General features: G+C 45.5%; 1 protein-coding gene across 1 annotated transcript in view; it reads right to left on the bottom strand.

The window, feature by feature from the left end:
• LOC138350331 (myb-like protein X) overlaps positions 1–15,679 on the bottom strand; it is a 165,753-nt gene that overhangs the window by 142,560 nt on the left and 7,514 nt on the right. The gene's annotated exons all lie outside the window — the stretch shown is intronic.

Genomic DNA, 15,679 nt, shown 5'->3' with positions numbered 1-15,679 from the left:
TGAGTGTGTGTGTGTGTTTATGAAAAATGGTGATTGATTAACAGTTGAGAGGTGGGCCCAAAGAGCCGGAGTTCAACTCCCTCAAGCACAACTAAGTGGGTACTTGAACAAACACTCTCGCACACTTCGCACCATAAACTGCTCATCATAGCACATGTTGCACGCTGAAAGTATCGACATTGTAAAGCTGGCTAATTAGAGAGGATTAAGTGTGCTGACGCCCAAAGCGCCACTGTCAGCCGTGTGTGTGGTGTCTGTCTGTGATGTGAAGGCCGCTAAGCCTCCCGGGAATAATCCTTCATGGTATTAGCGAGGATTTAGGGTGATATTAATCATTTATTTATAATGAATGTGACAGATCCACAAGAGAGGGAATTATGGGATTATAGAAGGCGAGTGATATGGTTATTGCTTGTGAAATTGGTTATAGTATTTTATGAGAACTTTTTTTTTACAAAATTAATTATTTATTTTAGGCTTGAGTTTAGTTAAGAACTTAGTGAGATTTTTTTTAGTATATAGTATGTTTTTCTTTAACTTTGATTTAGGCTATTGTGATAATATACATTTTGTTGTGGGTTAAAATTGAAATTAAATCTATTGAAACGTTCGTGATAGTCTTGGCCACCGTCCGTGGCGGTGTGTGTGTGGTCCAGCCTGGCCACGGTCATGTCCCACTCCTCCACCGTCCGTGGCGGTGTGTGTGTGGTCCAGCCTGGCCACGGTCATGTCCCACTCCTCCACCGTCCGTGGCGGTGTGTGTCTGGTCCAGCCTGGCCACGGTCATGTCTCACTCCTCCACCGTCCGTGGTGGTGTGTGTGGTCCAGCCTGGCCACGGTCATGTCCCACTCCTCCACCGTCCGTGGCGGTGTGTGTCTGGTCCAGCCTGGCCACGGTCATGTCCCACTGCTCCACCGTCCGTGGCGGTGTGTGTCTGGTCCAGCCTGGCCACGGTCATGTCTCACTCCTCCACCGTCCGTGGTGGTGTGTGTGGTCCAGCCTGGCCACGGTCATGTCCCACTCCTCCACCGTCCGTGGCGGTGTGTGTGTGGTCCAGCCTGGCCACGGTCATGTCCCACTCCTCCACCGTCCGTGGCGGTGTGTGTCTGGTCCAGCCTGGCCACGGTCATGTCTCACTCCTCCACCATCCGTGGTGGTGTGTGTGGTCCAGCCTGGCCACGGTCATGTCCCACTCCTCCACCGTCCGTGGCGGTGTGTGTCTGGTCCAGCCTGGCCACGGTCATGTCCCACTCCTCCACCGTCCGTGGCGGTGTGTGTCTGGTCCAGCCTGGCCACGGTCATGTCTCACTCCTCCACCGTCCGTGGTGGTGTGTGTGGTCCAGCCTGGCCACGGTCATGTCCCACTCCTCCACCGTCCGTGGCGGTGTGTGTCTGGTCCAGCCTGGCCACGGTCATGTCTCACTCCTCCACCGTCCGTGGTGGTGTGTGTGTGTGGTCCAGCCTGGCCACGGTCATGTCCCACTCCTCCACCGTCCGTGGCGGTGTGTGTCTGGTCCAGCCTGGCCACGGTCATGTCTCACTCCTCCACCGTCCGTGGTGGTGTGTGTGGTCCAGCCTGGCCACGGTCATGTCTCACTCCTCCACCGTCCGTGGCGGTGTGTGTGTGGTCCAGCCTGGCCACGGTCATGTCTCACTCCTCCACCGTCCGTGGTGGTGTGTGTGGTCCAGCCTGGCCACGGTCATGTCTCACTCCTCCACCGTCCGTGGCGGTGTGTGTGTGGTCCAGCCTGGCCACGGTCATGTCTCACTCCTCCACCGTCCGTGGTGGTGTGTGTGTGGTCCAGCCTGGCCACGGTCATGTCTCACTCCTCCGTCCGTGGTGGTGTGTGTGTGGTCCAGCCTGGCCACGGTCATGTCACACTCCTCCACCGTCCGTGGCGGTGTGTGTGGTCCAGCCTGGCCACGGTCGTGTCTCACTCCTCCACCGTCCGTGGCGGTGTGTGTGTGGTCCAGCCTGGCCACGGTCATGTCTCACTCCACCGTCCGTGGTGGTGTGTGTGGTCCAGCCTGGCCACGGTCATGTCACACTCCTCCACCGTCCGTGGCGGGTGTGTGTGGTCCAGCCTGGCCACGGTCATGTCACACTCCTCCACCGTCCGTGGCGGTGTGTGTGTGGTCCAGCCTGGCCACGGTCATGTCACACTCCTCCACCGTCCGTGGCGGTGTGTGTGTGGTCCAGCCTGGCCACGGTCATGTCTCACTCCTCCACCGTCCGTAAATAGTGTAAATATTTTATACTATTTCTTTATATATAAGGATGATGAAGCTTACTTTGATTCGTTATTATATACAACATGTTGTGATTCGCAGACACAGTCTTATATGGTAATAATAAGCTTGGGAGGCTGTGAACTGGTTGTGACCATTTATAATAGACCAAGAAAAAGTCTTAGTGTCCTTATCAGAAGGCAGCAAGATGGCGGTGCGATCTGGCCAACCGAAAGTCCCAGACTGGACAAAAGGAGAAATACTGTTGAGGGTGAGCACAGAGAGAGGTCAGCGTGACTCGGTTCTGTGGCCCCGGGAGCTCATTCAGCGAATTTCTGGCGGCCATCAGCACTCAGTGCGGATACAACTGATTGATGGAGATTAAGCCACCCAAGAGGTGACACGGGCATGAATAGCCCGTAATGATAGAACTTAAACAATGCTTCTTATATTGTGTGGAAAATGGTTAGGTTCTGATCCCTGCAGTCTCTGAGAGACTCTGAGACACTCGTCCACAACCACTCTCAACGACAAGCTGGAAACAAAATTGTTTCAGCAAATACAATTTTTTATTATGAGACAAATATTTTGTGCCAGGAGGAGTAATATGACCTGTTAGCTACATGCTAACATGGATCATCTGCAAGTAGGCTCCACTTGCTCGGCAGGTCGGATGTGTGCGTTCCACACCTGTATCGAGGGCTAGGGTTGTTGTTGTTGTTGTTGCGAACTCGTTGGAACCAGTGGTTGGGGGCGTTAGTAGATAATGGTGTGGGAATTGATATGGAGGAAGGAGGTAATAAAAATGTGTTTGTGGGAGGAAGAAATTGGCAAAATGATTGGGGAAAGAGAAGGGCCTCATAATAACAATACACTTAGGGTATATTACACTAACAGTAGAAGTCTAAGAAACAAAATAAACGAATTAAATGTTCTTGCCTCTACAGAAAAAATAGATATTATTGCACTTACCGAAACGTGGATGAATGTAGAAAATGGAGAACTATTAGCTGAATCACCATGACTGTAATCTTTTGTTAAATTATCTGCATGTCTCTTGCAAATTGTCTATTCAGTATACTTAAGTTATAAAAGTATTTGTGTATACGTCTGATTCCATACTACTTGTGTAAAGGAGGAATTGTATATGTTTATCTCTCAGAATGTTCAGCATTATGTTTATTGTTTGTGATGTGTGTCTGTATATGTATGAACACTGTGAGAGTTTGGTGACTTGATTAAGTGGGAATAAATTAAATTGGTATAAGGAATTGAGCTCGGAAAATTTCTACGAATTTTCTTTATTCTTTAACCTTTATTCCTGTCGTGATATTCAACTAGGTCGCCTGAGGAAGGACTTGCTTAGCTAACACACCAGTGTAGTAAGCAGCTCATTCCTCACTTTGGGACCATATCTGAGCAATTGACTAGGCGCGAGCAAACGCCGAGACCCCAATAAATATTGAATTCCCCCCCTCTTAGGTCGCTGACCTTCGCCATTCGCCGAAGCAAATCTAACGAGTAGGTCCTGGGCTCTCACAACAATAATTTATTGTTGTGTGGTGCCGTATATTTGGTCCAAAACTCAGAATCAGTCTCAACTTTATTAGTCGAGTGTGAAGAACATTTGCATAACAATAATAATGTGTGGGGGTGTAACGAAAAGACAGTGTTAACCATAACAACTTAGTTTATTCAATAAAGTACTAACTACTACAACAAAACAAAAAGAAAAATCAATGACGTTACTGGAAATCCTTCCTGTGACACTATCAATGACAGCTAGACACCAGCCCCTCGGACTACATAATGAACTAACTCGAACATAAGTGTGAACACAGAGGAATCAACAAGAAACAAGAACTAACAGATCTATAATCACAATTACAACAATTGACACAGTAGGCTCTGAAACACGTCTCCAGTAACCTCCTAACTGTTCTACGCCTCAGTGCAGTCTACACCTGCAATAGCGGTTGCAAAGCAATCAAATCAGTAGTCTTTCAATGACAACAATGACTAGTGGGTTCACGGGCAACTCCAGCACCCTTCCTCAAATTAATCCTTACGTTAACACTCCGTCCCACGGATGATCAACAATCAATAACAATTTGATTTACGTTAATAACAAAATAACATTTACGTTAATTTAATAACTCTTACAACTGTCACTAGTAACGCGGGAATCAAACAACACTCTACCCGTCTTGCATTCAGTGAGAAAATCCCATTAATCCCTGTACTACCAGACAGCTGATTAATCTCTTTACTAGTTACGTTAATTTACGTTAATCGGTTACTAATCACTCAGCGATGGTAAACTCTGATTTACAATGTCCAACGTGCTAAGAGAACGGTAATCACTCGTGATTACCTTTAGAGTAATTAATTACTATCTTCATGATTAATACTTAAACAATTAAACACGCAACCTTTCACACTGGCTCAGCAATTTACATTAAGGTATGAATTCCGTCTAAGGCTTCCATACTCAGACCAATTTAGGTGGCTAATAACAGTTTTTTTTTTTTTTTTTTTTTTTTTACATGCGAACATGCGAATAAATACAATAAAATAATAAACTAATAACAAACAATCAGACAACAAAAAAATACAGAAGCACAAAGCAAGTTAATACAAAGTAACACATATACACTAAATACCGGCCCGAAGGGCCGACAACAAAAACACAACAAGGAGCATAAACACAATGAAACACAACACCGGACAGAAGGGTAACGGAAATATGATAAATACAAAAAAAAAAAAAACACCGGCCTGAGGGGCGCACAAGAGGTACACCACATTGCAACTAACCACAGGCCACAGCAAGCACACAGACTACTCAAAGTGTTCATACTTATCCGGCCACACCGCCGCCAGGAATCGAACACAATACGCCTCCCACAGTAACATTACGTCATTCGGAACAGGTACAGTATTAACAGTACGAGGATCAGGCATTAACTCCGGCACACCCACAACAAAACACCGAGCCCGCTGTACCCAGATAGAAGAAGGGCACCACGGAACAGGAAGCACGTGGTCAATAATGTCAAACTGCAAAGGATGCTGCGCATCATGCGCCACTCCGGAGGCCAAGATGAGAGGGAGGGGCTCCTTCCCACGAGGCCGGGCAATGGGCAGTGCACTGGGAGCCTTCCCGGCCGCCTCACAGCGCTCCGCGTCAACCACCGGACGTTGTTCCTGCCGGGACCCCCCACGCTTGGCATCCTTCTTCAGTACCAGCTTGATGCCTCGGCGCGCACCAGATCTCTCACCATCCACGTCAGTAGGAGCGACCACCCCCCACTGCGGAGAACCTTCTGCAGGAGAAAGAACAGGAGGTAAATCATAGGTACAAACATCGTCAACAGCAGACACATGGACGTCAGCCACCACCAGCGTCGCAGAGCGCGAAGCACCCGGAGTCGCCACATCATCTCCCGAAGCTCCACCTGCGTCGTAGTCCTCCGCATTAGCCCAAGCAGTAGAAGAACGCCTGGAACGCTTGGGCACTGGCCGCACATCCTCACAGCCGGAGGCGGACCCAGAACCACGGGTCTCACGAACCGGGCGAACCGACGCCCGTCGCAGAACGGCAGCAGCCTCTACCACAGGGGGCACCAGACCACACACAGTAAGAGGCTCCGCAGCCACCCCCCAGGGTCCACAGCCGAAGACGAGGAAGCCGACGGCGACGCTCCACAGGGATCACCAGGAAGGTCCATGGGAACGGCAGGGCCAGAGCCATGGTCAGGAGGAACATCCGACGGCACTGCAACACCCGGAGGAGGGTCTGCGACAACCGGGGGAACGTCGGGTGACACTGGGGGAGCCTCAGCAGCGAACGGGACGCTCACCTCCTCACCCCCGGAGTCCTCCTCCAGAGGGAGCGGCGGGAAATCCTCCTCACGGAACAAGTTCACAGGAGCGACTGGATCAGCAGTACACCCGGCAGCCTGATGCCCCAACAAGCCACACCGGAAGCAAGTACGGGGTTGCCGGGCATAAAACACACGCACGTAGTACCCCAACAGCCGGACAGAGCACGGTATGTCCGACCTCAGTCGCATCCCGAGGGTCCGAATGTTGGTCTTCACACCCGAATACGTGCCAGACGACAGTGAGTTCATCCGCACACTGATGACGGAGCCGTACCTCTGGAAGAATCGCCGGAGGAGAGTCTCAGGAAACTCCATGGGGGCGCCATGAACACTGACATACGTCACAGCACCACTACGGTCTGAAATGGTCACAGACCCGGTGCCGTCCTGTAGCTGCAAAGTACGTCCCTCGTACCTCCGTAAGAAAGCACGGTACACCGCCTCACCCACAAACTTGACAATAACACAGTGAGCAGTTACCAGCTCAATGCCATATACGTCCCCAACCGGGACACGAAGCATGTCACTCAATACCACGTCCACCAGCAGGTAACCAGCACGGCCAGTAAACTCCAATCCGATGGAGTTTACCCTTACGACAGGAAAAAGATGGCCGCCCATCGTAAAAGCGCCACGTCCACACCACCAGGAAGAGCAGGGAGGGTAGAGACACCCACACCCCCTGCCGCCGAAAATGGCAACCACCCCAAACTACCGGAGCGATCAGGCGACACGTCCTCACTGCACGGCAGCTCAGGAGCAACTCCAATAACAGTAATTAGCACCACATTTACGTTATTCTAAAATGATGTTACTCCTCCCAGGAGTCAATCAAGTGCCGGTACTTCCCCGCAGATAAATAACGACGTTACGTTAATGGAACAATGGAGCCTTCGTGTGAGTCGATATATATATATATATATATATATTTTTATTTTCTTCTCCGAGGCTATGGGTCCCCACATTGGCACCAGAGGTGGTACCCTCACAAACTTTATATATATATATATATATATATATATATATATATATATATATATATATATATATATATATATATATATATATATATATATATATATATATATATATATATATTAGTATATTTTGGTAGCAGTCTTTCCTGTAGACATATATTATTAAATATGACCGAAAAAGTAAGATTAATAATTCTAACACGAATTTTCTCAATTTTTCGTACATTTCTTTTCACTGTTGGAGGTAAATCAAAAATCAATTCTCCAAAATTCATTTTTATTTCTAGTCTGACGCGACACGAGCGCGTTTCGTAAAACTTATTACATTTTCAAAGACTTTAGTTTACAAATAAACAACTGAATAGAACTTACGCATCTCCGATTTTATATCTACATTTGAGTGAGGTGGATGGGGTGAGGTGGCATTAATAGGGTATTAATTTCATCAACACAAGACAGAACAAGAGGTGGCATTAATAGGGTATTAATTTCATCAACACAAGACAGAACACGAAACAATGGGTATTGAATAGAAGTGTTTGTAGAAAGCCTATTGGTCCATATTTCTTGATGCTTCTATATTGGAGCGGAGTCTTGAGGTGGGTAGAATATAGTTGTGCATTAATTGGCTGTTGATTGCTGGTGTTGACTTCTTGATGTGTAGTGCCTCGCAAACACCAAGCCACCTGCTATCACTCTATCTATCGATGATTTCTGTGTTGTTTACTAGGATTTCTCTTGCGATGGTTTGGTTGTGGGAAGAGATTATATGTTCCTTAATGGAGCCCTGTTGTTTATGCATCGTTAAACGCCTAGAAAAAGATGTTGTTGTCTTGCCTATATACTGGGTTTTTTGGAGCTTACAGTCCCCAAGAGGGCATTTGAAGGCATAGACGACGTTAGTCTCTTTTAAAGCGTTCTGTTTTGTGTCTGGAGAGTTTCTCATGACTAGGCTGGCCTTTTTTCTGGTATTATAGTAAATCGTCAGTTGTATCCTCTGATTTTTGTCTGTAGGGATAACGTTTCTATTAACAATATCTTTCAGGACCCTTTCCTCCGTTTTATGAGCTGTGGAAAAGAAGTTCCTGTAAAATAGTCTAATAGGGGGTATTGGTGTTGTGTTAGTAGTCTCTTCAGAGGTTGCATGGCGTTTCACTTTCCTTCTTATGATGTCTTCGACGAATCCATTGGAGAAGCCGTTGCTGACTAGGACCTGCCTTACCCTACAGAGTTCTTCGTCGACTTGCTTCCATTCTGAGCTGTGGCTGAGAGCACGGCCGACATATGCGTTAACAACACTCCTCTTGTACCTGTCTGGGCAGTCGCTGTTGGCATTTAGGCACATTCCTATGTTCGTTTCCTTAGTGTAGACTGCAGTGTGGAAACCTCCGTTGTTTTCCATGACTGTTACATCTAGAATGGGCAGCTTCCCATCCTTTTCCATCTCATAAGTGAAACGCAGCACAGAACTCTGCTCAAATGCCTCCTTCAGCTCCTGCAGATGTCTGACATCAGGTACCTGTGTAAAAATGTCGTCAACATACCTGCAGTATATGGCCGGTTTCAAGTTCATGTCGACTAAGACTCTTTGCTCGATGGTACCCATGTAGAAGTTTGCAAACAGGACACCTAGGGGAGAACCCATGGCGACCCCATCTACTTGCTTATACATGTGCCCATCCGGGCTCAAGAAGGGTGCCTCTTTAGTACAAGCTTGGAGTAGTTTCCTTAGAATATTTTCTGATATGTCAAGAGGAGTACAGGCCGGATCACGATACACTCTGTCGGCTATCATCCCGATTGTCTCGTCCACAGGTACGTTGGTAAACAGTGGTTCGACGTCCAACGAGGCTCTTATCCCTGTGGCCTGTGTGCCCCGCAGTAAGTCAACAAATTCCTTTGGAGACTTCAGGGTGAAGGCGCAAGGGACATAAGGAGTCAGCAGGCCGTTGAGTCGCTTCACCAGTCTGTACGTGGGTGTGGGTATCTGGCTAATGATTGGCCGAAGTGGGTTTCCAGGCTTGTGTGTCTTGACATTTCCATACGCATATCCAGGTTTATATTCCCCAATAATCTTTGGCAGGTGGAGTCCAGATTTCTTGGCGTTCACAGTTTCGATCAGTTTGTTGACCTTTGCTTTCAATTCGGCTGTAGTGTCCTTCGTTACCCTTTGGAATTTAGTTTGGTCAGAGAATATGAGGTTCATTTTCGCCAGATATTCGTCTTTTTTAAGAATGACGTATATTGGCAAATTGTGACCTCTCCTGACAACTATCTCCTTGTTCTCACGAAGGCTTTTAGCTGCCGCTTTGAGCTCGGGGGACAGTATGGTGCTTCTGTAGTTGCCTCGATTCTTTCCTCCTTCCGCAATAAGTTCTTCTTGTAAGGTGTCTTTGGTAGTGACCTTCTTTTGTGTCTCGAGGTCGAATATGTCGTCCACCAGAATTTCTAACTCCACTTTCCGGGCCATCTCACTCGGTCTGGACATAACGTGACAGTTTATACCCAGATTTAGGAGAGTGACTTGGTCCTCAGTGAGGTTAATTCCAGCAAGGTTCAGGAAGCCATCTCTTGGTCGTGGAATTGCCATAGGTCCTCCATATAACGTTGTTAGTTTCTTGATAATCCTTGTTTCAGTGCTGAGGTGATGTTGGTCTGTGAGGATGTCGAGGTGTTGTTCAATGCGGGTACGGAGATTTTCGTCGATGTTGCTATTTCTCCATTCGTTTGTAGCATGAAGTAGTTGCGTTTTGTTGTCTTTGATTTCATTTTCTGCCTTGTATATCTGATCACGAATCAGATCCTGGCGATATTTTATCGTGAAAGCTTGATTCCTTGCTGCTGGGTCGTGCGTTTTAATATTAGTATATTTTGGTAGCAGTCTTTCCTGTAGACATATATTATTAAATATGACCGAAAAAGTAAGATTAATAATTCTAACACGAATTTTCTCGATCTTTCGTACGTTTCATTTCACTATTGGTGGTAATTCAAAAATCAATTCTCCCAAATTCATTTTTATTTCTAGTCTGATGCGACACTTGAGCGCGTTTCGTAAAACTTATTACATTTTCAAAGACTTTAGTTAACACATACACAACTGAATAGAACTTACACATCCTCGATTTGTTTATATATATATAATAGGCAATATAGTATAATGTATATAAGAGGCAATATAGTATATAATAGGCAATATAGTATATATATATATATATATATATATATATATATATATATATATATATATATATGTATATATATGTATATATATATATATATATATATATATATATATATATATATATATATATATATATATATATATATATATATTTCCCCAGTATATAGGCAAGACAACAACATCTCTTTCTAGGCGTTTGACGATGCATAAGCAACAGGGCTCCATTAAGGAACATATAATCTCTTCCCACAACCAAACCATCGCTAGAGAAATCCTAGTAAACAACACAGAAATCATCGATAGATACAGCGATAGCAGGCGGCTTGACGTCTGCGAGTCACTACACATCAAGAAGTCAACACCAGCAATCAACAGCCAATTAATGCACAACTATATTCTACCCACCTCAAGACTCTGCTCCAATATAGAAGCATCAAGAAATATGGACCAATAGGCTCTCTACAATCACTTCCATTCAATACCCATTGTTTCGTGTTCTGTCTTGTGTTTAGGAATTTAATACCCTATTAATACCACCTCACTCCATCCTCTTCACTCAAATGTAGATATAAACAAATCGAAGATGTGTAAGTTCTATTCAGTTGTGTATGTGTAAACTAAAGTCTTTGAAAATGTAATAAGTTTTACGAAACGCGCTCAAGTGTCGCATCAGACTAGAAATATAAATTAATTTTGGAGAATTGATTTTTGAATTACCACCAACAGTGAAAAGAAACGTACGAAAGATCGAAAAAACTCGCGTTAGAATTATTAATCTTACTTTTTCGGTCATATTTAATAATATATATATATATATATATATATATATATATATATATATATATTTACTATATTTGTAGTGTGTAAATATTGATTTACATATGGGTACTTCACCAATGCATGTAATTCGTTTTCATTCCATTTCGGGAAAGGTATTACCTCAAGGGACAGATATCACCAATCTTGAGGTAGGTTCCCATTCCCTTATGCTTCCACAGCGTAATTTCAGAGCTGTATCACAGCCAGAGTGTGGGAGGTGCTGAGCGTGGTCGGTCGAGCTATAGTTACTGTTGTGGGCTAAGTTGTAAACCCTCAGAGTGGACGTCTCCAGAAGGATAACAGCTTCTGGGTAAACTTCACCTTAAGAGACGCGTAGTGAGTCAAGGCCAAAGTTATTTACATTAATTCGACTGACGTTCAGAGCATAGGACCTGTAGTTACAGATTTTTGTGGTGCAGTCTTACTGTTCACCAAGTCTGAGAAGGTTTAGCCTGGTTCGCTGGAATATTTCCAAGAGGAAGCTGGCCGGCCAGATGTTGTGAAGGAGTGAGCTGATCGGCCAGTTGTTGAGGAGAGTAGTGAAATATATGACTAGAGCAGCAGCAGCTGCAGTGGTGTGTGTAGGGAGACATTCACTTGCAGTGGGTGTGTCGCCAGCAGCGGTGACACCAGCAGCGCCCATGTCACCACTGGCACCATCAACAGCATCGTTGGTAGTGCTAACACCACGGTCGTCTGGAGTAGGGGAAGAGGTTACCACCACCTCCCTGGTGTTTGTGTGTATGTGAGTATTCCCCAAGAAGATGAAAATATTTCCCCGGGGCTGAATCTGCTTCTGCTAGCATTCTCCAGGTAATCTAAAAAAAAAGAAGTTTACATTACTGGCATAACATTTACTCGGATAGTACAATCTTCCCCTTATTATTATTATTTTGTTATTACAACATCACCAACAACAACAACATCAACAAGAATCTTCTTAGCCTGATTTAACTCGACTTAGGGGAAACATACCACGTGTTATTCCCAGGGCTTGACCTAAGCCTCCATCGCCAACCGTGGGAGGAGCAGCAACACTGGCAGCAGAGGGTCGTGCGGTCATGTTGGAAGGATGTAGTGTTTGCCCTCTACCAGGTCAGGGCAGGCTACATACACCCTTTCAAGAGGGTGGAGGGCGCCTCATTATCACACACCTCCAACACCCACAGCCGTTAATAATAATAATAATAATTAATAAGGATAATATAAAAGATTCAACTTTAGATTTGTTTATTAAGAGATAATAGGGAGAAGTAGATGTACTACATCTCCTCGACATACAGGACATTTGTCACATCTTGTTACACAATCCGAACATATTACCATATGCCTACAGGGGTTGAGAACAGTGTTTATTTCTTGGGTGTAATATACCTTGCAATAAAACCTACCTACACCAGGCATCAGCATATCTTCTACAACAACAACACCCTCACGCTCATCTACCTCCACTACTGCGGGAACTGGGCGGGGGGAGATAACACCTTGGGACATTAATAGTTCTAAGGGAGATTCGGCTACCTCATCTGTGAGGGACCCGTCACCTTCATCCACTCGATCTAAAAACTACATCAACACCTCTTCACAGTTAGTTTCAGCAAGGAGTGGTAATATATCCTTTGTGATCTCCAGATATTCGATTAGACGGCTCGCAAGGTGTTGTATGGGAATCTCATCGTAATAGCAAGTCCGTTGAAATAACCAAGTTCTTACAGGAATGTGATAATCAATGTTTCATCTACAGGTTTTGCCAGCCGAGGAGGAGAGAAAGGGAGTGCATTTTTAATGAAAGCCCCATCTTTCATCAGGTTTAAGGAGATGCACTGTGGATAATAACGGGCGTGGAGCGTCCAGGGGTTGTCCGAAGGTTCGAAGTTAACAAGTCCTCCACCACAATAAAAACACTGTATATGATCTCCGACTCCAAAGAAAGAAAAAGACAAAATATATAAATATATTTTATATAAATATATATAAATAAATAAGAAAATAAATAAATATATAAATAAATAAATACTAGGACGCCTCACACAGACTTGTCTCATGCGAATACATTAAGACCATAATAATAATAGTAATAATAATAATAATACTATTATTATTATTACCTATGGCAATTATTAATTATTAATTATTAATATTTAATTATTATTAATTATTAATTAATTATTAATTATTAATAATTGCCATTATTATTAAATTACTGGGACCGACTAAAGAGCCTAAATCTGTACTCCCTTGAGCGCAGGCGGGAGAGATACATAATAATTTACACGTGGAAAATATTAGAGGGGCTGGTCCCAAACCTGCACACAGAAATAACATCACATGAGACCAGAAGACATGGCAGGATGTGCAGAATACCCCCGTTGAAAAGCGGAGGTGCAACAGGTACTCTGAGAGAGAACTCTACCAACATCAGAGGCCCGAGACTGTTCAACACGCTTCCACTACACATAAGGGGCATAACTGGCCGACCCCTCACAGTGTTCAAGAGAGAACTGGATAAGCACCTCCAAAGGATACCTGATCAACCAAGCTGTGACTCATATGTCAGGCTGCGAGCAGCCGCGTCCAACAGCCTGGTTGATCAGTCCGGCAACCAGGAGGCCTGGTCGACGACCGGGCCGCGGGGACGCTAAGCCCCGGAAGCACCTCAAGGTAACCTCAAGGTAAGGTAGCTGTAGTAGCTAACAGGTAGAACCTCCTCGCCTCGTTGTTGCATCAGGACGCCCCCGATGCCGGTACCACTGGCGTCGACATGGAAGATGAAAGGCTTCGTGGTATCTGGCGAGGCGAGAATGGGATCAGAACAGAGCAGAGATTTAAGTTGTTCAAAAGCAATGGTTTGCTGAATGGTCCAATGATACCGTTCCTTGGGGCTGGTTAAAGTGATCAATGGTGTCGCTACTGTACTAAAATTCTTCACAAACCTACAGTAATAGGAGGCAAAACCAAGGAAGTGCAGGAGCTGCTTCCTGGTGGTAAGCTGTGGGTAATGCTGGATGGCTTGAGTGTGTGTGTTTAACGGAGCTAGGCTGCCACTCCCTATCACATGACCCAGATAACGCACTTTACCTTTAGCAAAGGTGGACTTGCCCAAGTTGATGGTAAGGCCGGCTGTCAGGAGCTTGGAGAACAATCGTTGCAGCTGGAGCAGATGTTCGCTCCAGGTGTTGGTTGCCACAATGATGTCATCCAAGTAGGCGAAGGTGTTATCTAAGCCATGGATGACGCGGTTGACAGCTTGCTGGAAGGTGGCCGGGGCATTACATAGTCCAAATGGAAGGCGTTCGTATCTGTAAAGGCCAAAAGGAGTGGTGAAGGCAGATATTTCCTTAGCTCGCTCTGTCAAACACACTTGGTAGTATCCCTTGAGTAAATCGAGTTTGGATAAATACTGAACATTACCAATAGCATCAATGATGTCATCTATTCTAACACACCACACACAGAGATCACACTAACGTGATGCATCAAATGAACAAATCTACAAGGGCCGTGATGAGGATTCGAACCTGCGTCCGAGAGCATCCCAGACACTGCCTAAATCGACTGAGCTACGACAGGGTTAAAGGGTTGAAACCGAAGTTCTACTGAACTTACTGGATCCCGTAGCCTCTCCGAGGCATAAACCAGGCTTTTACACCCCCCCCCCTGCACCAGAGCTATGTCAATAGGCCGTTCTCCCTCTTCGCTCTCCCTCCTGTCGTAGCTCAGTCAATTAAGGCAGTGTCTGGGATGCTCCCGGACGCAGGTTCGAATCCTCGTCACGGCCCTTGTTGATTTGTTCATCTATTCTAGATAATGGGTAAGCATTCTTGACATTCACAAGATTCAATTTCCTGTAGTCGGTACACAGCCTCACTTTACCGTGCGGTTTCGGCACCAAGATGCAGGGTGAGGCCCAAGGGGACTCACAAGGGGTGGCCACCCCATGATCCAGGAGGTACTGTACCTCAGCACGCATAACTTCCTTTTTGCTCGGGCTGATTCGGTAGAAAGGTTGACGAATCGGCCGGGTGTCAGGGAGTAGCTGGATTTCGTGCTGAACCACATTACACTCCTGTGGATCATCGCTGAACAACTTCTGATGTTCCTTGAAGATTCTGATGAGAGGAGCACTATTACTGTCCTGCAAATAGGTATGAAGATCAGTTAGGATTTCTTAGTTGGAAGGCACTGACTCAGTGTTACTGCTTTCGGGAGGAGAAACAGGGAAGGTCTCACTGTGGAAGTATGGACCTTTAAAGGTGGATAATGATACCAATACATTGGGGAAGTACCTTGATACTGCTTCAGGAGGTTGACGTGGCACAACTGGGTCTTCCGCCGCCTATCTGGAGTCTCAAGAACGTAGTTGTTGTTGTTCCTGCACTCCTTGATGCGGTAGGGTCCTGAAAACTTGTTTTGCAATGGAGAACCAGGGATAGAAAAATATGCCAACACGAAGTCTCCTGGTTTAAATTTCCTTAGTTTGCTGCGTTGGTCAAAATGAGTCTTCATCCTCTCCTGAGCTTTCAATAGATTGTCATTAGCAAATTTACGTACTCTCTCTAGAATGTGTTTTAAGTTTTGAAGA

The sequence above is a fragment of the Procambarus clarkii genome, chromosome 45 (assembly GCF_040958095.1).
Source record: "Procambarus clarkii isolate CNS0578487 chromosome 45, FALCON_Pclarkii_2.0, whole genome shotgun sequence".
NCBI classification, from domain to species: Eukaryota; Metazoa; Arthropoda; class Malacostraca; order Decapoda; family Cambaridae; genus Procambarus; species Procambarus clarkii.
Note: the sequence above shows the minus strand (reverse complement) of the source record. Positions and strands in the feature narration are given on the sequence as shown.